The sequence below is a fragment of the Chiroxiphia lanceolata genome, chromosome Z (assembly GCF_009829145.1).
Source record: "Chiroxiphia lanceolata isolate bChiLan1 chromosome Z, bChiLan1.pri, whole genome shotgun sequence".
Lineage (NCBI taxonomy): Eukaryota > Metazoa > Chordata > Aves > Passeriformes > Pipridae > Chiroxiphia > Chiroxiphia lanceolata.
In genome coordinates this window covers 55,544,034-55,567,902 of record NC_045671.1, presented here as the reverse complement: position 1 = coordinate 55,567,902, position 23,869 = coordinate 55,544,034, and the positions used below count along the sequence as shown (strand labels likewise).

The following is a 23,869-nucleotide window of genomic DNA, read 5'->3' as shown; positions in this document are numbered from 1 at the left end:
GAGGGTTTGCTCCTGGGAAAAAGGATCAGATCTTTCCCTTCAAACAGTAATAGCAGGTATCAGTCCTAGCTTCTCAGCTAGCCATGTAATCCCAAGGGATTGGACTTCAGTTGAACTGTAACGTGCAGCATCCAAGTTGGCTTCCTGAAATATAAAGTGCTATTTCATAAGGCAAAATCGTGTACCAGCCTCAGTGACTACTCAAGGTACAAACCAAAGGCTTTGTGCAAACATTTGCTCTCTCAGCACACAGCTCCAGATCTGAATGCACATGGAGATATGAAAAGCAATTATATATTAACTATTTAGGATGAAAAGTTGCTAGTGCAAGGGAGCATGACCACAGTGTACAGACAACCATGCTGCATGGAAAAACTTAAAATCCATTTCACATTTCTCAAACGCAGATTAGTGACAAAATAACCTCTATCTGCAAACTCCCCAATGACATCAGCCACGCAAGTGGACCCTGCAGCCCATGCTACAAACAAGCAAATCTCCATGTATGCACAGAAGGATCTGCTCTTGTAGTCCTCCCTTTGATCCAGGAGTCCAACAAGCCATGAACCTTACATTGCACATCACCTAGCTCTACACAAGACAAACGCCCTGGCAAAAACAAATTCTGGGGGTTTTTCAGCTAATTTTAAGCAAACCCCGCACCATACTTTTCAGAGGTGTCCTGGGAAGACCGAAAAGGTATTTTAATATCAAAGGTTTAATCTGAAATATTTTTAATGTGAAGCAGATTGAATACAGCACTGTAATACAAGCTGTCAAAGTTCCTTGTTTTCTCTTCTATGGTTCTCATTTCAGAAATAATACACTGAGGACTGTTTTTCTGAATGCAAGTGTGGTTTTGCCATTCTGTTCTAAATTTTACGTACAAATTCAGCATTGAAAAAAAACTACCAAGGGATCAAAGCTGAAATTTCATAAAGGTTACTAGGCACAAAGAGAAGTACAGAATTTGCAGAAGAATTAATGAAATGTGAAAACCTATAAGGGAAAGATAATCAAGGTAAAGATACAACTTAGAGGAATGAAATACCTAATTGCATTGATTTTATTATTTAGATTGCTCATTTTCTGCATATTGTAAAATACTTCTGACACTTTCTAGACTAGAGCATCTTGAAATTTACTGCTCAAGAACTAGGCATCAGTTTTAAACGCTGTAAACACATCTTCATGAGCCAAAAGGGCACTAAATGCACCCCACTACATTTTAGTCAAAGGGAAATAGATACATTCAATACTGAAGGCTCTACCACTCTGTGTGGCCCAATATTGCTTCTGTTAGGAGCTTCCAGGAACCAAGATCGGAATTCAAGCCGCAAACCAAAGACACAACCAAAAGGCCTCATTCAGACCTCAGCTGGAATCTCAGAGCCAAAACCACTGAGGCTCAAAGTCAATGCACAAGGATGCATCTAGGACAAGCTTTCTATATCCATACCAGAAGAGTCTAGGAGAGCCTAACGTGATCTTAAAATACAAACCTCAGAAACTGGAATGTAAAAAAACCCAACCTTCTTAAATCAAAGGATGATGCTGGTAAAAGAACAAATAGGTATAACTAAAATCTAGACAAGAAATAACAAGTAGGTTCTGCAGCAGCTTTCAAATAGAAAATGGAAGCAACAAAAAACCTTCAACACTAGTTGTTCTTAAAACAATCTAAGGATTACCTGAGACATCAGAAACTGGTGAAAATACATCAAACTGCTGTAGTATGGTATGTTTTGAAAGGGTGCTTCTGACTGACAAAGTTCTTGAAATGCTATGAGGTTGAGAAAGCATCATAACACACTCACTCCGATTTTACACTTCTTTCTAAGCCTTCATGCCTAGAAAGAGGACACTTGGATAATGGACTTTACTATGACTGCAAAATACTCATGGAGGCTTTTTAAAATCAATGTGTTTTTGTTAAGATTTCTGCAGAAATGCTACAGTAATGCAGTGTAGCTGTACATACCTTACACTTAAAAGATCAGCATTTAGCTGATCAATGTTTTCACAACACGCAACCTAGTCCTCCATTAATAAAAGGCATATCACAAATCTGCTTTTCAGACATTGCATCACACAACAGCTATGCACTGCTGCAGTCAAAACAGTCTTGACTCAGGGAACTCATGAACTAAGGGAACTAATGAATTTCATTAATTCATTTCACTTATTGCCAGTTATCACGATCTTAGGATTACTGATTTAGGTATTGAGAAAAAAACAATTAAACACTTAAGGAAACACTTTTTCTTCCCTTTCCCAGTCCCAACTTCACTTGTTTTTATCACTTTACACTTAGCCCCTCCCAGTTCCTACAGTCAAGCAACAGGCAATGCAGGAGGTTGGAGCCAGTGTTGTATGGTTTCTTTCTGCTGCTCCTTGTTTCCTACTTGTCTTGCAATACTGCTGCTTGATTCTAATTCATTTCCTCCACTCCAGCTTGAATCCCTCCATTAGCTGTAGCCTATCAAGGGCGTCTCTGTCCTGGTGCGGATCCTCCAAAACCTGTGGTCTCTTAGAGCAACCTGCCCCATCCTGGGTTTGCTGGGAGTTGCAGTCCCTTGGGATTGACACTGGTACAGTGTGGGTCATGTTCATCCAACACTTCATCTCCAGCCATGTCTCTTCCCTCCCAGCAGCCACTCTAGCAAGTCTGAGCAGAAATGCCATGTGCTTCCTTGACTAGCTGAGGTTTTGGTGCACAAGAAGTTGGTTTTAGGAGTTTTGGACCTGTCTGAAAGTGGTTGCAATGGGTTTACATGGCAATGTTTTGGGGTAGCAGGGAGGCTGCAGTGTTAGCTTCCATGAGAAAAGACCAAGGACTGTTCCATGCAACGTAACAGAGCAATTCATGACGGACTGTCTCCCATGGGAGACACCCTACGCTGGAAGAACAGTGTGAGGAAGAGGCAGCAGCAGACAGGAAATATTACAGATTGACCACAACATCCCCAGCCCCCCACCCTGTTCCCCATCCTCCTGCACTGCACAGCATGGGCAGAAGACAGAGGAGTCATAAATGAAGGTACGAAGTTGAGCCTGGGAAGAAGAGGATAGGGAAAAAGTGGTCTAATTTTGTTTCTGTGTCTTGCCATCCTATTCTATTTTACATTGGTAATAAACTGAATTAATTTTCCCCAGGTCAAGTCCGTTTTGCTCATGACAGTATTTGGTAAGTTATTTTCCTATTCTTTATCTCAACTCATGAGCTTTTTCATCTTATTCTCTCCCCCTGTCCCACTGAGGCAAGGAAATGCACCAGCAGCTGGATGGGCAGCTGGTAGCGAGCCACAGTCAAACCCACCACACTTGCACAGAGTAGTTATGGTCTCTGCAGAGCTGCTTTCCACCTCCTTTTGTCCAATCTTGTATGATTGCCAGGAGTTTAACAGTCTCTGCCACCCCTGGAATGGGGCATAGCCTTTGTCCTTTCAAAATTTCATCAGGTCCCTAATTGTTCATTCCTCTGAACAGCAGCGCTGCCCTCTAACGTTTACTGGTTGTCCCAGTGTGGTGTCATTCTCCAAAATTTATGAGAGTGCCTTTTGCCTCTCCTCTGGGTCACTGAGAGAGATGCTGAACACAACATGATCTACCCCTGGTCAATCCATGCTGACTGCTCCTGATGACTGACTCCCTACCTCACATGTCCAAAAATGTGTTCCAACAGGACTCACTCCAACATTTTTCCTGGGACAGAAGTGAGGCTAAACAGAATGTATTTTCCATTACTGACTTTTTCTTTTGAAGACGGGTGGAACATTTGCCTTTCTTTAGCTGAGGGGGACTTTTCCCAACTGATGTGATCTTTAAGAGATGAGAGAACAGCCATGCAAATCTTTCCAGATTAGAACTTCATTTCTGGAATGCAGGCAGTATAAATTACTTCTCTGTATTCGCTAACCTCCCAAAATTAAAAAAAAAAAATGGAAAACAGTTGTACTTGAACAAGAATAATTCCTGGTTGTTTATTTCTAGCACTCATTTACTTTGTGTTGATTTAACATATTATTGTTTTGCTTTTGCACTGTAAAAGAAACTTAATTCCAATTTGAAACACTCTCATACATTTAACTATATCCTTTCATCTGAAAGCCCTAGAAACATCATACCACACCAGACAGCAAGGTGTGCCAAGGTACATTCTGGATGGAAATTCAACATACGGAAATGCTGAGATAAACTAATCACATTACCTATTCATTTATACCAAGACCCTCGGTAATACTACAGTGTAAGAATCTGAGCAGAATGGATTTGTGTACCCAACATATTGCAGTTCAGTCCCCCTTTCTGTATAAGCAATTTCCATTTTTGCTCTCTCAGGTACACTGTTCTATTTGTGACATGAATCATATTATATTGCTGTTCTCAATTACTTAGAGATGGGACAGTATTTTGCACCAAACCAATCTCCTTCAAATTTCTTCATTTCCTCTGGGAACTATGTTGGACATTATCCCCAGTGAAGAACCACTCAGTAAGCAGAAAGAGTGAGCAGAGTCTATTTTAGAGACAAACACCCAGGAAAACTGAGCAACAGCAACATCAGCCTGCAGAGCTGATTACTGCAGGCTTCAGTTGTGGCTTTGACATTACTGATTTGCAAACATCTACTCCCCCTTTAAATTGCACCACAGAACTTGCATTCAAAGGAAACAAGTAAACTGGCAGGAAAGAATCCATAATCTGAGCTCATAGCGTAAACGTGTTCTAATCCAATTCATGCTCCACCATAAGCCAAAGCTTAGACTACCAGCCACACAGGATACGTGTCAGGTGAAAACACTTAACATGTATAGGCAAGTGCAGAGGCTTCAGCTTCTGACAGAGAGAGGATAAGCCAATCTGAGCTTTATGGGATTTCACATCTACTTGAAAAGCAAGAAAGCCAGACTTCTTCCACTCCACCTACATTATTTGTGTAAAAAGGGTGCTCAGACACGTTATAATTTCTAACTAACATGCAAGACAGTTAGCATTCAATATAGAATACAAATGGACAGGTTTAAACCATCAGAAAACAAGTAGTGATTCCACTGTGTTTACAGCTCTCACTTAAAATCATGAACTGTAAACAGTCCCCCCTTTATAGATGCCTCCTGGGTATGTCATAAGATTTCAGCTCAGCATCTAAATTACATATTGGAAATCACTGGTTACAATTTTGACAAAGTCATTGGTATTTTTCCAAAGTCCAACATGGTTCTTATTTTGTCTGCTACAGATTACATACCAAATCTAATCAGTAAAAAGAGAAAAATAATGGATGGAGTTAAAAACTATAAAGGTAGTCATAAAACTACATATATATTTATATATATATATATATATATACACACACATACATAATGTTGGAGGCACTTTTTCTGTGAACATTTGGGATTACTGCTTCATAAATTATAACAATTCTGTTGCTCAGACAACTCAAAAGAAGCTCAAATCCCTGTGGCTTTCTATTCTCTGTCTTTTAAACCATCTTCTACTACAACCGAATTAATTCTAACACCTGAAGAAATCCGGATCAGATAAGAAATACAATCATATATTCATACAATATGGTGAGTTGGGAGGGACCCATTAGGATCACTGAGTCCAACCGCTGGCCCTGTGCAGGACATATGCCTGAGAGCATCTTGAGCTCTGTCAGACTTGGTGCTGTGACCACTTCTCTGGGGCCCCTTGTTCCACTGCCCAACCACCCTCAAAGTGACAAATCTTTTCCTGACATTTAACCAAACCTCCCCTGACTCAGCTTCATGCCATTTCCTCAAGTTCTGTCCCTGGTCATCACACGGAAGACATCAAAGTCAGCCCCTCCTCCTCCCCTCATGAGGAAGCTGTAACCACAATGAGGTCTCCCCTCAGTCTCCTCTTCTCCAGAGTGAACACACCAAGTGACCTCAGACACTCCTCAAAAGGCTTCCCCTCCAGACCCTTCGTCATCCCTACAGCCCTGCTTTGGATGCTCTCTAATGGCTTGATGGGGTTTTTTATATTGCAATGCCCAAAACTGCCACAATATTCAAGGTGAGGTCATACCAGTGCAGAGCAGAGTGGGACAATCACATCCCTTGACTGGCTGGTGATGCTGTGCCCGATTCTCGCCAGGACACAGTTGGCCCTCATAATCTACACTGAGTCCAGAGCTACATAAGCAGTGGTTGTCCAATATACACAACTGCCCTGCCAACTGGTGACTACTGAGTTCAGTTTGTCTTCTTTTCAGAGAAGAAAGTCAAGGCACTTCCCCATTATCTGATCAGCAGTTTCATTAAAAATGAATTGTTTTATTTATTTGTGAGGTCTCTTTTTCCACATTTGTCTAGAACTAATAAGCAAGGGTATTGCTGTGAGAAAAAAAGGAAAATAGCAGCTTTATAATATCAAGTTGTGGGGGAGGGAAAAAGAGGTGGCTCCTTCTAGTGGCTTAATTTTACCTGTATCTACAAAACCGATCAAACTGCAGTTCTTTGACAGCATCCCAAAAATTCTGCAATCACTAAGTCATATCTTGAGATGCCATCTGACACAAACATATCAATGTCCCTGTTCCTGAAGTCAGCATCAGTGACACTGATGACATTTCTGATATGTGTACTTATCCATTCTCAAAGGCCTCCAAGTATCCATGGTTACTTGGTCAGATCTGACTGTTTCAATATTCTTACGGTTGGTAAAGTTTTCCCAGTATCCCTGATTATCACACAGTTCTTTACCTCTTCTAAAGCAATGGAAACTACTCTCTTGAAGAGCTCACTCATTTGTAAAAAAAAATTGTTTGTGCAAATAAAACTATTACTATTAGCAGCATGACCTTTTATGAACGATCACTGCAACTGCAAAATGACAAGTGCTGAAACTAAAAACAGCCAGGTAAGGATTCTAATAATCTCCTTCAATAATATTTTATTCAATTAATTATAACTCAAGTCTCAGTGAGAAAGAAAAAAGTAGAAAAGGAGAAAGAAGTTGTCATGGTATGACATTTAGAGTACTGGGAATTATAAAGAAAAAAATTTTAAATCAAAACATTTAAAATCTATTTTTAGATGCACTAATACAAATTCTATACTTCATACAGCATCAACTCTTTAAAGACTCAGGCAGAACCCAAACTAATACAAGTGTTCACCAGAGCCACAAGCAAGAACAAACTTATAAAATATAAACTATAAAACAATTATCTGTATATGAGCAGTTTTGTGGAAAGGCAATAACATATGTGAAGTATACCTCATGTTTTTATACAAGTTGATATTACTCAAGCAAAAATGCACACATAATTAAAGCTTCATAAAAGATTTAAGATATTCTGTTGCTAATTGTCAACTGCTGTTTATCAAAAAGAAAACAAAGAGCCACTCAAGCTTGTAAGACTTATAACCTATGAATAACATTACGCTGGAAAAAAAACACACTATGATTAAACAGCCTGGAAGGTAGGCTCTTTTGATCGGCTGATAATCCAAAACCAACTTCATTTCTCATCCTTAACTTTCTTAGCCACTCGCCAATTTTAAATTTATTTTGTAAGAGTCCCAAAGATAATGGACTTTCTTAAATCTTCACTGGTAGTCCCAGTTGATCAACCCAATGGGGAAGGGTAAGAAGTCCAGCAACAGCTGGCAGCCCAATCCACATGGATGCCCAGGCCAGCAGCTCAGCAGCTCTTTAGCATGATGCTCTCCTCACCCTCTTCTGTTGCTTGACCAGCTTCCTGGCTTTCTTGGAAGATGCGTAGTAAGGATACAGGGAGTGGGACAAGAAAGCAATAGTGCAGTATAAGAACAGCAGACTTAAGAAATCCTTATGAATCTTATGAAAATCAGGTTCCATATGTCTTTGTGTAATTCCTCATGAGTTTTCTTCTCCAAAGCCCTGGGGGAATCACAGTCCCATGGCTGTCTTTAATGCATTACACAGATCTCCAATGCCAGACTCTTCATTTCACCAGTCCTGGCTTTGGACCAGATACATCTTCCAGATCCTCTCATGGAAAATCTTAGTGCAGCAGCACTTTCAAGTCTCTACTTCATTACTGGTTTTTGTATTAACCTATACATTCTGTCACTATGGACAAACCACTGAAGAATTCTAAACAAGGTAGTGTCAGGACACAGTTATTAATGCCAAAACCACTGTCTGAATCCTGTGGAAACTTAGAAATAAACAATCAAAACAGTAATTAAAAGCTTTAGAAAGTGCCCATGCATCACATAAAGAAATACATCCTTATTGTTGAAGGCAGACAACTTAAAACACCTCAGTTGTTTATGTGGAGACTATTATATAACTATTGATTTAGAATCTTTTTTCAACCTATCTACATTACCATAAACATGATGGGTAAGGGACTTTTTTTTTTTAAATTCCCTCAAGCTTCATAAACCTTTACATTAGAGGAAAACAACTTTTAGATGCTCACAATAAAAAATACTGTATTAACATAAAAATTGCCTTGAAACAGCTGCCCAGAGTCCATATTGACTAGTTTCTAGGCTTGGAAGGGGGTGTTCTGTTGGTTGGGAGGCTTTTTGTTTGTTTGGTTTTACTATATTGCCCAATAGACCTCTTTACAATTAAAAATAAACAAACAAAACCAAATTAAACCCAACTAAGCAAATTCTTTCAAGAAGAATTCTTTCAAGAATCAAAACTACCAACAAGAGGAAAAGAGACATTTTCCCTAAAAAAAAAGATTTGCATTAGAGCGCTATTTAGGAAACAGTGTACTTTTTCAGCATGTCTTTTGCCTTACAGATTTCTTTGGGTGTATTTTTTCCCCATCTACAAACAAGTGTACGAAATGTTATAAAGGTATTTTTATTTTTGAGCTCATCAAGAAGTTGAAAAAGTCAAAAATCAACCAAGCCATTCTGATTTTAGAACAGCGTGTGTGACAAGAGTATGGTATATATACAGCTCACAAGGGGGGAAAAAAGTTACTTAAACAGATTTTTTTTTTTTTTTTGAGAGCAGTACAAAAAAAATACAAAGGGCAAAAATGTGGAAGCTTACATAGCAAAACTGTTTCCAAATAGAATATGGGCATACCCTGCAGAGGTGTCCACAATGCCTCGGTGCCACCTCAGCTCAGTTCTCAAGTAAGTTTTCCGTTACTGGTAGGATTAGAGCATAGCCAGAGATTTAAATCAGATGCCTATAGATTGTTTTTTCCTCATTAAAACATTGCTTCTTCTACATTCCTGAAAATCATTGTTTGGGACATGACTAGTTTTGCTAGCAGACCAGTGAGACCTGCTATATCAAAAAAAAAATCTTTGAGACTTTCAGACAGTTGTATTTTCTACTTTTTCAATATCTAAGGATTTGCAATCCTGGGATACCCAGGAAGAAAATCCCACTTAGGTAAGATATAGTTAAGCTCAGAAAGCTCGCTGTTGATAATACCTTTCACTCTTACTAATTTCCACTTCAGAGATTTTGTATGTTGAGGCTCAAAAGCATAGCCTCAGTTGTTATCCAAGATTTCCACAACGCCACACTCAGCTAGCCTATTCATTGCTCAGAAAATATCTTTACAGGGCTTTACCAGAAGCTATTCTAGAGTAAGCAGTTAGTAAACAGAAGGATGCAATTTAATAACTACTATCAAAATAAACTAAGTGCTACTTTAAATAGAAAAGGTCATCTCCCACACAGAGAGGATTATCAATTCATTACATCTACCCTTCCTCCCTCAACACTGAAGCAGCAATGTACCTCCACTGATTTCTTTGTTGCTCTACATAGAAGGAAACAAAGAAAAGGTATTTTTCAGGTATTTGTAGCACTTCTTATATAATACACATTCAAGCCAAACCTTTGCACAAGCTTCAGTGAATTTAATATAAAGTCATGGAAGACTGCAAAATGCCTTAATAATAGACCCAAGGCATCAGGCGGTAGTTGTTTAATTACATGTTTTGTATTTATTGAAAAGACAAAGCTAATGTTAATAGCACATTCCCTGAAGTCACACACTCTGCACCTGACCTACCCTACCATTCTAGCACTCTTACAGTGACTTCTGATCTGGGATGCATACAGCAACTTATTACCAGATTTAGAACCAAAACCAGAAGTTGACTGTTATCTGGCAGATTTTCTGGTGTGCCTTCAAACTCCTCAAACCACTCACACAGCACAGGAAAAGTACAGCAGCCATAAGGCACAACTGACAGGCACGACACCAGTAGAGCAGGTGATTTCTCTGTTTCACTGATCAGGCTTCAAGACCAGAAGCCACGGCTGCACACTCTGTTGGGTCACCTCACCAGAGTGAGCAACTCACATGCAGCACATGGCTACGGGAACCACAGTATCTTCTTCATGCTATTTCACCATTGTTCCAGTTTTAAAGATCTGGAAAGGTCTATCAAATTAATGGATTTCATACAGCTTTCAAAAGCATGAATATCCTCAGGGATGCAGTGGTACTGTTGGAACCTCCTGTGGAGAAGAAAGGAGAAATGTTCTGAAATAGCTCAAGGCATCTTGCAATCATAATATCCACTTCAACATTTCATAAAAAAAGGTTTGTGTACAAACACACAGCACCTTCTTTTGGTAGGCAGCTGGGGCAGTTAAAGACACCTGAGCTAGAAATGACACTTTCTGAAAGGAAAATCTAACAATCAGGACCTGAAAGAGTTTTTGTTGATCTATATTTACTACCAAATCCCATTAATAACTTTCCAAACATATTCCCTAGCAGTGTTTCTGCTAATCCAGCATTACTATTACGGTTTCTCCCAACAATTATAATTATTTTTTTCAATACCTTTAACTCTGAAACATCCATCTCTGTTCTACCACTTTCAAAAAAGTAACTAACCCCCTTTAACTAACCCCCCATTGTTTCATTGAGAGTACTTGCACAATTTTACTATTTTTGTCTTTATCTCTTTTTACCCAGCATCTGATTGCACTCCCTCTGCCACTCACTGTGCATCTATCTGATCCTTATAAGTGAAAGTTGATCTTTCTAAAGGTTTTACTTTTCGTGTATTTTTGACGTAAGAAGGGCAAGTAGCACACACTGTAGTAGGTAATGTTTGGAACTATATCAAAGATAGACCTGTTGCTACAGGGTGCACTTTTAGAAGCATTCTGATCAATTACAAAGGAATAAAAAAAGTTGCTACGAAGCATGACCATATGCAATTACACTATGATCACCTGATTCTCCTTTGCAAGATCAAACACATAACATACATTCTCAGCCTTTACCATATTCTGCTCAACCTGAAGTGTTAACCTAAAGAAGCTGACCACTGAAAGAGTCACGGAATGCTGCTTCAAGGGCAAAACTAAAGAGCAAAATGATTTACCACACCACCAAATTGTTGTTCTCATGGGAAAAAACCAACATCGGAAAACTACATCTGGTGACAAGCAAAAGAAGAAGAGAAAAGCTGCTTAAATCAGTTTCAAGGATGAATTCATCCTGGATTGTGAAAAGCAAAGTTATGTCAAAATCCCTCTGAAAGAGATTGTTCAAGGTGAGGATTGCTCCCTACAGTATTGTTGAAGCTCTTGCATCACTGAGTGTTCACTTCTCCAAAATTGTATCTTCCCTCACTCCCTCGGAGACTATTTCACATTCTGGTAGACATCAGTATGGAGATGTTTTTTCCAATGTTTAGTTCTTTTTCTATCTCACTGTATCATTCACAGTTAAGTCCTCCTTACCATACATAGCCTTGTTTCCTATTGCTTCTACCAGAGTATTTTTGGTTAGGAGGTAAGATTATTACCCTTTATTAACAAAAGGGAGATAACATTTCAGTCCTGTCCAATTACTAAGAATCTTTCCTACGCTGTTAACATCCGTTATTTGTTTAAGACAAACAACTCAAGCTGTAAGGGACACACAACTAAGGCAGAGATCAAAAGTTTGTAAGTTCTTTCAAAGTAAAGAACTTCAGAAGCAAGTTATGCTCCAACACTGGAAACATGCTATCAAGATTCTAACATTACCTTTAACTAAGTTCCTGTACTCCTTGCTATTTCTCTTCAACAGGTAAAAAGTTTGGAGAGTGAAATCTTTTCCTCACAAGAGGAAACCACTGACCTTGGACTCCTGTCATGCCTCAACTCAAAGAGTTGAACCAAAAAAAAAAAAATTCTTTTTTTGACAGCATAAGGTTTACCATGTAAAATGGAGAAAGAAAGAATCCAGGAATGCATTTGTTCCTAATGAATTGATGAAACCATGCAAACACTCACATAAAGCAGTGTACAATCACAGCAGCAGCAACAGCATAACTTCATTTGCTAACTGAAGACTACAGAAGTGCCATGTACTTCATAGGCAGACAATAACAACAGAAACTGTGTAGATGTCTGTCACAACAAGGCCTTCAATTTGTGTAGTTCACTGAGTACCTTTATTGGCATAGCAGAAGAAAATCAGATGCCATCTTATTTATATACATATAGATACCATCCCAACAATATATTCAGCATTAATAAAAAGAAACAAATGTAAGAAGAAACAAATGTAAAATTGAGAAAAAGTTCTTTAACCATAAATTCACAAGGCCACTGAAAATGGGCAAACTTTCCCTGAGTCTGAAGGATCAGAGTTATGCAGAGTAGTCACCACCCACTGCTGAGTCTTCAGCATTAAGAGACAATAATTTATTAATTTATTGGAGCCAGTAGGCCACTGGCTCCAAACTGTAGACTGTGAAGCTGTTTCTGTGTTCACAATGGTCACGTATCTGACAATTTTTAATTTCTAAGGTACTCCCAGTAACTCAGTCTATGACTGTCCAATAATTTTCAAGACTTGAAGCTGGGGATTTTTCTGAAAAATACGTTTTTATATTAAACGTACACCCAGACACAAAGTTATTCAATTCTGTCCCTGTGTGCCTAACACAGGTTCAGCAGATCCTTTGCAAAGGTAGTTTTTCTAACCTTGATCCCCCACCACACAAGGCATTTAAAGGCAACTCAAAGGCATTTAAAATACAAAGTACCCACAAGCAAAACCTTCACATTGATAAACAGATACGCACCAGATACAAAATAAAATGTGTGCATGAGATTACCTTCCACAAGCACCTTGTCATGAGTGCCTGCACACGCAGATGGAGCTGAAGCATGACAATGCTATGCCTTACAAGGAGGAATTCAATTTTTACATGCTACACTTAGAGACAGGAAAAATAAAATTATAACTAGCATACAGGAAGGTTTCCCCTGAGGTACCTGGGCTGAGACTGAAGAATCTGTGATCGTAAAGATAATCCTGGAAACAAAAAGAAAAGCAGTGCTACTGCCCTGAGTCTCCAGACTAAAACTGGCAACAATACCATGCCCATCTCATAAAATGCATATTGAAATTGGTATATTTTCACTCCATGTTTGCTTCTGACACTCAATTGCCTCCTCATAACTGAACGTGTCAAAAATCTCATCAGTTCTGTGTCAGTGCTTACTTATTAAGCCATAAACATCAGCAAGAACAGACTTGGGAGCCACCACAAAAGAATTCAGAAACTACTGCCTATGAGGAAAGCCTATCACAGCTGATGAGCAACAGAACAAAAGACTAAACTTCTGAGGCTTTAGTCTCTCTAGTCAGCAGAAAATAGTTACCAGAATTATATCCCTGTTGATCCACACATTTTCTGTTTAGACAGAACTACAGCCAGAAGATTTGTGCTTTGGATAATCAAAGCACAGTGGAGATTTTTCGGGGAATTTCTTCCCCATGACAAAAAACGTTCTGATTTCATGAATGTTGTTCTTAAACAGTCAGTGGTCATAGGATCACCAAGTGTCTTCAAAAGATTCAGTTAACAAATGTGCAAGAATAAACAGACTTCAGAAATTATAGCAATCTGAATATGTAATTCAAGTAAAAAGGCAGGTGCTTTTTATATTATATGTTATGTCCTTGTTAGATATTGCAAGTAACAACCCACTATCAGGCTGTGTCATCAAAATGTACCAGATGGATGCTCCAGTTACACAAATGTCTTCCCTTCCTCACTACTCTCCTTCAAATAGGATGTAACACTTAAAGACCAATGACAGGCACCAGCATAGAAAGCTTTATGTTGATAATTACTTAAGTGATTATCACTGTACCAATTACTTTAGCCAAAAATAATGTTAAAATCTGGACTTGAACATGAAACCGTTTACAAAGCTGTACTGCCACAGTGCTTGCAAGGCTTCAGGAAGTTTGACCAGGGTGAACACAGTACTATGCACAACTGAAAGTCTCAGGCAAGTTCGATTTTTTTTCTAAATAATCCAGTCCTGCCACCAACCTCACACAAGCTCCCTTGACACTGCCATAAGAGATGACTCATATACCTTTAACCACTTTCAACATCCCAATTTGTCTTCTTAGAGAAAAAAAATCAACTAGACTCCTCTCTTTCCCATACTCTCTGCATTATGCACACACATTTCCCATTGACTGATGTTGCTGGACAGACCAATCCCTTCAGACTGACTTCAGAAGTATTTTAACTGACTGAAAAAATACCATCCTCTTCCTTGCATCACAAGAAGCTCTGAACTAGTCAACCCCACACTCTGAACTCCTTCGCAGTGTTTTCACAATCTGGTTTCAGGTGTAAAATTAGAGTACATATAGCTCAGTGTTTCCAGTGTCCAGTGGCCCTAAAATCACTGTTTTACACACTACCATTTAAAATACAAGGCTACTGGGCTGGCAGCTGCAAAAGTCTTTCTTTCCAAAACAAATGAAGAAGTTCTGCTTTCAAATGAAAAAAGGAACTCTTACCTTACTCTCTGGATAACAGAATAGCACAAACAGCAGTATCTGGTGTACGTATATGAACTTGCACCACAGTGCCTCTGGATACCACTGGTTACAAGATCATAACATAGACTTTAACACTGGAGATCAAAATTGAGTTGTGAACTGCTCAGGTTTCAGTAGTTATATACTGGAAGGAAAAAAAAATAATTTTGAACTTCCAGTCATTAGCTTCATGGACAAAGAGGCTGAAGAAAAAGTATCTTCAATACAATATAAATTTGCACACCAGAAACGTGACATATAAAAACTGCCTTTGCTTTACACACAAAAAGGTTGTTCACTTCCTTTTTAATTCCTATAGAATCACCAGAAGTCAACCAGTTTTTGAGTAGAGAACTTAACAACTTTTTGGTAAACTGACTGTATGAATGTTAACTGTATAAAAGCTACAATTGTGCTTTTAGTGTTTACTTTTCATGCTTTCCTTGATACAAAAATTTTGTTCAAGAGGCTGGGTTATCATGGCTCCTAAAAGAGAAATAACCAATCAGTAGCTAACTAGAAATACTAGTTCTTTTTAATAAAATATTATATTTTAATCCTAAACGTGTTTCAATATATTGTAAAGTATTAGGTATGTGTAACTCCTAAAATATAAATGTTTCATGTAGCCTTTAAATTTGCATTCAAAAGCAGCTTGACCTAAGCTGAAATAACAACATTCAGTCTTTACAGTTTTTGTAGGCAGAGAAATGGAAAAATATGTGAGGGTGTCCTACATCCACAGTCAATTTTAATTGCAGCTAAAATTGCTGATTCCAAAACCAAGTGTGGGCCAAAGGGTGCCACACTTAAAATACAACCCACTAAAACCGCCTGACTTGGATAAGACTTTAAACTAGGGCTAAGCAGTCAGATGTTGAGCATGGATGTCGAAGGTACCGCAGAGCCAATATTATGAAGTATGGTACTGTGGCACTGTCCCCTTGGACCGATGCCTAACCCCTTGCCAAGAAAGCATCAAGCTTGAACATCTCTTCCCATGTGCCTTGCAGCCCTAGTGTGATCCTGCATGAGGAACCTTTTGAGGACTTTGGGATTTTCTCACTGTTATGAAATAAAAATAAAATGTCAAAATCTGAATGATGTTGTGGCAATCTCATAAGTGGATTACACTAATCGTTTATCAGCAAGGGATAATAATTCTTGAGCAAAAGCAGAACCCTGAGTTCATCCTTATTCATCACTCTGAGACCAAAAAAGTCCTGCATGAGGAAGCTTTCGAGGACTCCGGAATTTTCTCATTGTTATGAAATAAAATTAAGATGCCAAAGTCTGAATGAGGTCATGGGAATCTCATAAGTGGATTACATTCATCATTTACCAGCAAAGGATGATAATTCTTGAGTGAAAGCAGAACCGTAAGTTCATTCTTATTTTTCACTCTGAGATAAAAGGAATAATAGCTGTGAATATCAGAAATACACATGAAGGTTTTGGAAAGGTTATGTAAAACGTCCACGGAAAGTGCAACAGAATTACAAAGCTACAGACTGGTTTTGCACTGACTCTTTAACTTAAAACAAATTTCTGTCAGCTCACCGCAGTGATAACTGGGAGAGATTTTCTCATTAAGCTAAAGCTAACTGCACTGCACATAGGAATATAGGAATGTTGCTTAATGATTCTTTCATTTCTTAAAAATAGTGCTCTAATTTTGAAACCATTGCAACATAACTTAACACAAGAAAAAGTTTTTCAATTCCTGGGCAATAATTTCTTCCATCTTGACCACCTTAAAAATCCAATTACCAAAAATTAAAATTATCGGGTCCCTGAATGAGCTAATACAGCAAATACACCTGCATTTTAGTCCTTTCCTGGGGGGAGGGCAATGGTAAGATGGACTTAAAAACCATCAGGAGGAGATCACCATTTCCCTCACACAGTACATGCTCCTCACTCCAACGGTCCTATCACCCCAACGCCAGCAGCAAAGCAAGCAGCTTTCTGCAGCTGGTTTGCCCAGCAGAGGATGAGAAGGGCAGGTCAGAGGAAGGTTTGCCTTCAGCAGCCGTGTCCATCCCACTGGCATGGTAAGCAAAACCTTCTGCGTGCGTTGGTGTTTTACACCCACGAGGGACACAGCATTTCAGATTCAGAGCTTCATGCCTTGGTTCAGCCAAGAGCTACAAACACGGCATAAGCAGCCCTTGTCTTAGTCACCTGATTGGAGTAGAGCTTAGATCAGATGGCAGGGATCCTTTCCAATTCAAGTTACTCTGTCATCATAAAAAAGCTGGTGTGAGAAAGCTGTTAAGAAAAGAGAAGGAAAAACACCTCAGCTCCCCACACACATCATACAAAATGTAACAATTTCCTCTTCCAGCAGTGAAGGCAGTACCCACCCTCTTAATATTTAGCAACATATAAAAAACCTACTGGTTTTGCAGGTTCTTTGGATTTGAAGAATGTTAGTTAAAGCATTCTGCTAATATCAGCCTGGGAAAGTCCTAGAGAAAGAGCTATTACCCTGTGCTTCCTCATCCAGCTTTGGTGGGAGCTTTTTCAGATATTACTCTTGGTTGTCCTTTTAAAACTGTTTTTCCTAATTTAAATTTATTTAGTTTAAGGTTTTATATTTGAGATTTCCAAAGCACCAAGATTTCAAACATGATCAAAGTCCCCTCAGAACAGACACTACATAAATTCATGGTAACAGTAACACTTTTGTCAAGAACTGCAACTCACTTATCAGAATAAATAAAAAATAAATTAAAAATCCACAAATAAAACTTAACCATATGTTAGGAAATTAAAGATATACATATTCATGTATGTTTTAAATCTTCCATTATGTTTTTACTTTTTCCTCCTCCTTTTGTTTAAAAGAACCCTTCTTTTACCCAGACTATAAGTTCTTGCCCTCCCAAATACCCAACAAGTTTTGAGCAAAATATGTTCCTTTTAAAAAAAAAATTCTGAATGACCACCACAAGAGGAATGATCAGAATCTTACGTACAAAAGTGAAAACACTTGCAGAGAAATAAAATTATTTAACAAAATCAATATAGGCACCAAACCTCTATCTCCTAGATACTGAACCCACACCATAACCATATATATATACAGAAAGACAGTTCTTCCCCTGATATACATCCCCAAAAAGGAAAAAATAAAGCAACAGTGAGTTAATGTTATGTAGTTGCTCAAATGATCTTGGCCGAGATGTCTAAGTTTTGTAAACTCCATGGGACTGCTGTGCTGGTGTTTTCCTGACCTGCACTCATCTTTTAGAGTTGAAAGTTTGAAAACTAAATTCAGTAGAGATGCTCCTGATGCACAAAAAGGGTGCCACAGAGGAACAGAAGAGTTTAATTAGTTGAAAAAAGAAATTACCACTAAAAGGATTCAGTCAAAATTCCACAGATGTGCTGCTCAGCTGTCACATTAACTCAGACTTTTAATGAAGTCTCTCACTCCCTACACTCACATTTTTCTTAGATGGGTGACAAGGTGGTCATCTTCTAAAGGAAAGTAATTTTTACAGAAGGGCTCATGAGAAAGAAAGAACTAAATAATGCTTAATTATTGGCTTATGAGTAAGATTTGAGGGAGCCAATAGATAGTCCAAGAACAGGTTTGGTTTTAATTGGCTAAACATCAGAGAACATCTCCTTTCACTAGGCAATGGGAAAAACAGAAGCTCCCAATGTGGTTTACCTCACCTAGGCTATTTATTGTTTTAAATACTACTAATACATTTCCCTTACTAGTTTCCTTCATGATGTACAAAACCCCACTGCTTATCCACAGACAGTTACTTACAGAGGCTTATTGGATGATGGAAACTTCTCCTGAAAAGTATTTGCAGTTAGACAGAAAACACCACAGGAAACACAATGGACCAGGTGAGATGCCACTTGCCTAGCAGCATCTCCATAGAAACAGATCTCCTTAGAAACAGAACTGTACTTCCATTCCTCCTCTCTTGTCAAGATGGACTGTCTCCAGCAGAAGGAGGTCTAATGGACAAACATGCAGTTATGGTCCTAGAGTATCTTCAGCTAAGTCCTCTGTCATCCACATCTGTTGTGTACCCATTATGCTGCTCCTGGATTTATTTCTTCAGAATTAGGACAGGCATTATCATCATGTGCCTGCATACGTGAAAGCATCCAATAAAGATGTTTCCCTAGGCCCCTTCAGTAAAGCAATAAACACAAAGCCCTTTCGGAAGAACACCAATGCATGCAGCGGAAACAGCAAAAATACTATCACACTGCTCTTAGTAGCTGATTTATCAAATCAATCATTACTATGAAGCAAAACCAATCAATCTCTTTTTCAGAAACTTTTAACCTCGATGCAAAATGTATTACAGGCCATCTATCAGAAATATATGAGCCTCAATGGGTTGTGTGCTAGCTCTCTCATTAAGCAGGAATCTTCGCCTTCTAGGAAACCAGAAAAACACATTTAAAAATGCATTACTGGCACATTATGGCTTCACTTAAATCTATGGTAATAGGATCTCGTACAAACTTAAGCTTTAATTAATCAAGCTGCATTGCCTATAGATGACATGTGTTAAACTATCTGAAACAGCTCTAATATCTTTTAATTATCTCTATCTTTGAGCATAAGAGAAAAGGTCTGATTCTCACAATCTCATGTAAATCCGGAGCAGCTATGATCAATAACAGACAACGCGCATGCCAAAGGAAAAAATGCTGAATCTGATCTGAAGTATCTAGGCCATGAGATGCGAGCAAAAAGTTTTAGCCTTCTGCTTGATTTTTCCTTCATTTTGTCTATGTGAATACTATGAAGTTTATAATTTTTTTTTTTAACATGAGCATTAGTTTTGGATATTAACCCTGAACTCACATACATGTTGCAATATCACAGAACCAACATGGTGTGTATTTTCCTAGTCATCTTTTCTGTATTTTGGATTAGTTTTTCCTGATTTTGTTTGCCATAAACAATACCACACACTGACACAACTTAAAGCCAAACAATTTAAAACCACTGCAAGAGACTACCCACACTGGCCTGTTAAAAATATAAAACAAGCAGCTCAACAGGAGAGATTACATTTCTTTGTACCCTCATGACTTCTATGCCAGCTCTAGTGCCATAAAGCACTGCTTATAAAAAGAAATGCTAACTACATTTCAAAGACACACATAATCCTCACATTGAAGGCTTCTTAAGCTAAAGAATGTAGGCATTGCATATGACTGTGGTATAAAAGAAGTCAGAAGCCAACTCCTGGTCCAATTAAAACCCATTCAAATCTCATATGCAAAGAATTCAGGTTTCTGGTTAGGGTTGCTATTTAGATGACACAAACTTTAGCCTTAAAAATTAGTAGTCCCTGAATTCAAAAGATTACAGAGTACTTACATCCATATAGAACAAACAAAATGTTCAGATCACGATGTTCATACCTTCAAAAATCCACCCACTTTCCCTGCCCCAAAAGATGATGGACTACAAGATTTTCACCTTTAGTATCCACCATGGCACCACATCCAGCATGACAAAATCTCTTCTAAAGCATTAGCTCCTATGTTTTAAATACATGAAGGCAGTTCTAACAAGTTATAAAAATGGGAATGCATTTATACTCTTCCAAACATGTAAGGAATTGAAAACTTATCATAAACAAAGGATTGAGAATTAAATTAACAGTTTAAGAAATTGTGAAAAGGATTTTATATTAAGTAACCCAAAAGGGATATACTAAAAAGCTTTGGCATTTCTCCCTCTTCACACACCAAAACTATCTTTTCTGTCTACCTAGATATATCAAATGCCCTTCACAGCATTCTTATATTTTGTAACTAAAGGTCTAATCTGTGATTACCTTTATTTTGATAGCCTTCCAAAAGGCTGGCTTTCCATCTGTTAAAAGACAGCATAGTAGCCAGAAAATTTGCTATTTTAAGTAAGGATAATGCATTAGCATAAGATAAAAGTATCTTTCAAGCTACAATCAGAAATGTCCAAGAAAACTTAGACCAATGAATTACATCATTCATAGTACACAGCCATACTTGAGCCACCATTAATTTTGTAGAAATCTGTTTGGCCTAAAAGCTCATAGATATCTCAATCTCAGAAAGGCAAGATATCTTTCACTCAGGTTTACATTTCACTCATTATACACCCACAACATCCACCAAAGGTACATTAAAACACTAAATGTACTGGTTTTGCAGTTTCCTGTGATATTCCATTATCACTCACTGAGCACTTCATTTTTCAGTACAAATATGCACAAATGCCCATAATTCAGCAATAACTGTTTTCCTTCACTCCTGAACCGCACTTCTGGGCAGTCTTCCCTGCCCCTTCTCCCCACAGCATTAGAGAAAAAGGTAAACATACACCTCACTTTTGGTTTGATAGCACACAGGAGAATAAACACATTCTATTTCACCATCAGTGTTCAGGAAGCACAGGCATCACGTGCTTGTTTCTGACATGGGCTGCAAAGGCAGGTGCAGCTGGTCCAGATTTAACAGCAATGCAGCAGAACCTGGAGTACTGTGAGTGGGATATTTTGCAAGGGCAAGTTGGTCAGGACCCCATGGGCCATGGCTGCAGAACAGACACAAACCTGCAGCCACCTGTGTGTCCTCTTATCAGCTGGTGTAACACAACGGACATCAAAGACAAGAAAAACACTACATGGTTGACCTGCCCTACACCCACATTAGCTCACTCTTAATATATGCAGAGTCAGGCAAACACCTCTGGCTTCTAGTTCCTCAGCAGCTATGAAAACAGCCAGCCGTGCAATGCACTCTCTAAAGCAAACTGCAATTCCACAGCCCAAAAATCTACAATAGGGGAAAGCAAAAGGGATGTTGCAGTTTTCCAGCCTAGGCCCACGGTTCCATCTCTCTTAAAAGGTGGGTTTATGATGGCAATAAAACAAGTCTTGGTAAATTGCTTCTCTTAACACTGATCCTTACAGAAGGCAGATGTAGCACATTCGGCTGCACCGACCACGACTGTGATTCAGGCAATCATTGTTATCAAACTGCTTTTCCGGGAAGAAAAGATCAAGACGCCTTCCCTTTCCTGAAACCAGAACGTGATGGTAGCAGATGTCACCTCCCCCCAGCCCAAGGATGGAGAGCACGCCCCACGGTGAGGATGGGGAGATCCAGGCCCCGCTATGTTCCCTGCTGCAAATCGGGACGAGGCCAATCCCGGCAGCATCCCTCGGCGGAAAGGGATGCTGCGACCGTCCTGCTGCGACGGCGACCATCGATCGGCGGATGCAAAATCCCCACGTTCCCCCCTTCATTTATCCTTTATCTTTTCACCATAGAAAAGGTGCGGGGAGGGGGAGGAGGGGGGGGGGAACAGACTGGGGGGAAAAAAAAAAAAAGCAAACCAGTGCATTGGGCATTGGGGTACGCACATCCCACGTAAAATGATGGAACGGATAAAACGAGGGAGAGTACGCCGGAGACTGGGATGGAGGCGCTCATGGCCGCGCTGGCGCCGCTCCCGCAGCCCGGGGCAGGTGCAGCGCTGCCCCGCTGGCCCAGGGATGCCGCACGCCCAGGCAGAGGACAGGGAACGCCGCAGCCCCGCAACCCCCGCCGCCGAGAGGGGCAGCCAGGCGGACAGGGCTGGGCACCCACCTCCGGGCCCGCTGCCTCCCCGACACCCAGCGCCGCGGGAGAGACACGGCCGGACCCGCTCCCGGACCCCCCTCCCGGCCGCGTCCCCTCCGCACCTGGAGCGGGTCCGCGCCGCCTCCTCAGCAGGCAGGGCGGCTCCGGTGGGGGCGGCCGCGCAGCGCAGGGCGGAAAGCCCGGCAGCCGGCCGCTCCTCCCACGGCCACCATCTTCCTCCTCCTCCTCCTCCTCCTCCGGCCGCCGCCGCCAGCACCGCCCGGGCCGGCCCCTCCCGCCGCACCGCCCCGCCGCACCGCCCTGCCGCGTCAGCGGGCCCGCCCGCGCCGCTCCCGCCTCCCTCCTCCCTCCCTGCGGCCCGGCGGGAGAGGGCGCAGCCTCGGGATTGCCAGGAGGGTTGCGGGAGCCGGTGCAGCCTCTCCTCCCTGCGGGCCCTCATCGTGCACGACCTCCAGGGAGATTTACTGCCGCGCAATAAAAGGCTTACCAGTGCCCTTTTCCCCCACTTACTCCCATATATACAAACACATATTCACATATACAGACACAGCGTTAGACCTTAATTTGCATCTACAGTCCAGGCTGTAACACCTATTGTATCTTGTGTCTTCTCCAGGCTGCTGCTCCCTGTGTGTCACTGCCACAGTGATTCCACACATGCAAACAAAACCCTAAATTCCTCAAGATAGTGTCTTGCATTTTGTGGTATTTAAAACAATATGGCTGGACAGTCAAAACCAAAATAAACTATCAGAAGAAATACACTTTTCTTTTTATCACAGACAGATTGATATCTAATCAGTTTTTCATTAAAAAAAAAGAGCTAGAGGACTTTAAAATGCCTAACAACCAATGCAAAACTGTAGTATTGGCAACCTAAATTGGTACATTTTGACAGTATTGTGAATTTATCTCTTCAGATACCCTGATAAACATCTATGAAGTGTTTAGGCAAACCCCACTGCAAACTATCATAAGTATTCAACATATAAAGGCTTCTAACTAATTACTATGATAACTTGGTGTTAGTTTGGAATATAATTCTGGTTTTTCCTTTCCAGTGGAAAGACACTTTTTAGTTCTTGACTATAGGGTAACACCTATTACCCTATTATTATATGGTTCAGCCACTCTGTGTGCACAGCTGCACCTTTAAATCCTAGCCGAAATGCCACAGTATTGTCCAAATGAAGACTTTGAAAATGAGAGTATGAAAAAAACATTGAAAAGAAGGAAGAACTGAAGAAAGCACAAGTGATTTATTCCTCAGACAGCTGCTACCAAAATCCATTCCTCTGTCATTAATACATTGCAATACTTCGCTTCTTTCCCTCCTGTCCTAATAGTTTCTATCCATCAAAGTTTTTCTATAGTATCCTGGAAAAATCTTCCAACCTGATAACATTTGTAGCAAAAATAAGAAAACCCAGAGGA

General features: G+C 39.9%; 1 protein-coding gene across 3 annotated transcripts in view; it reads right to left on the bottom strand.

The window, feature by feature from the left end:
- APBA1 (amyloid beta precursor protein binding family A member 1) overlaps window positions 1-22,694 on the bottom strand; it is a 79,602-nt gene extending 56,908 nt beyond the window's left edge. Inside the window, exons 1-2 of one of the 3 annotated variants that reach the window (XM_032675170.1) lie at window positions 22,537-22,639; window positions 16,997-17,052 (exon numbers count right to left, since the gene is read on the bottom strand). The gene's annotated coding sequence lies outside the window, so the exon portion shown is untranslated. Of the gene's footprint in view, window positions 1-16,996; window positions 17,053-22,536 lie in introns of all 3 variants that reach the window. The other 2 variants (XM_032675169.1, XM_032675171.1) reach the window with 2 other exon arrangements.
- Between the last annotated feature and the right edge of the window lie 1,175 nt (window positions 22,695-23,869).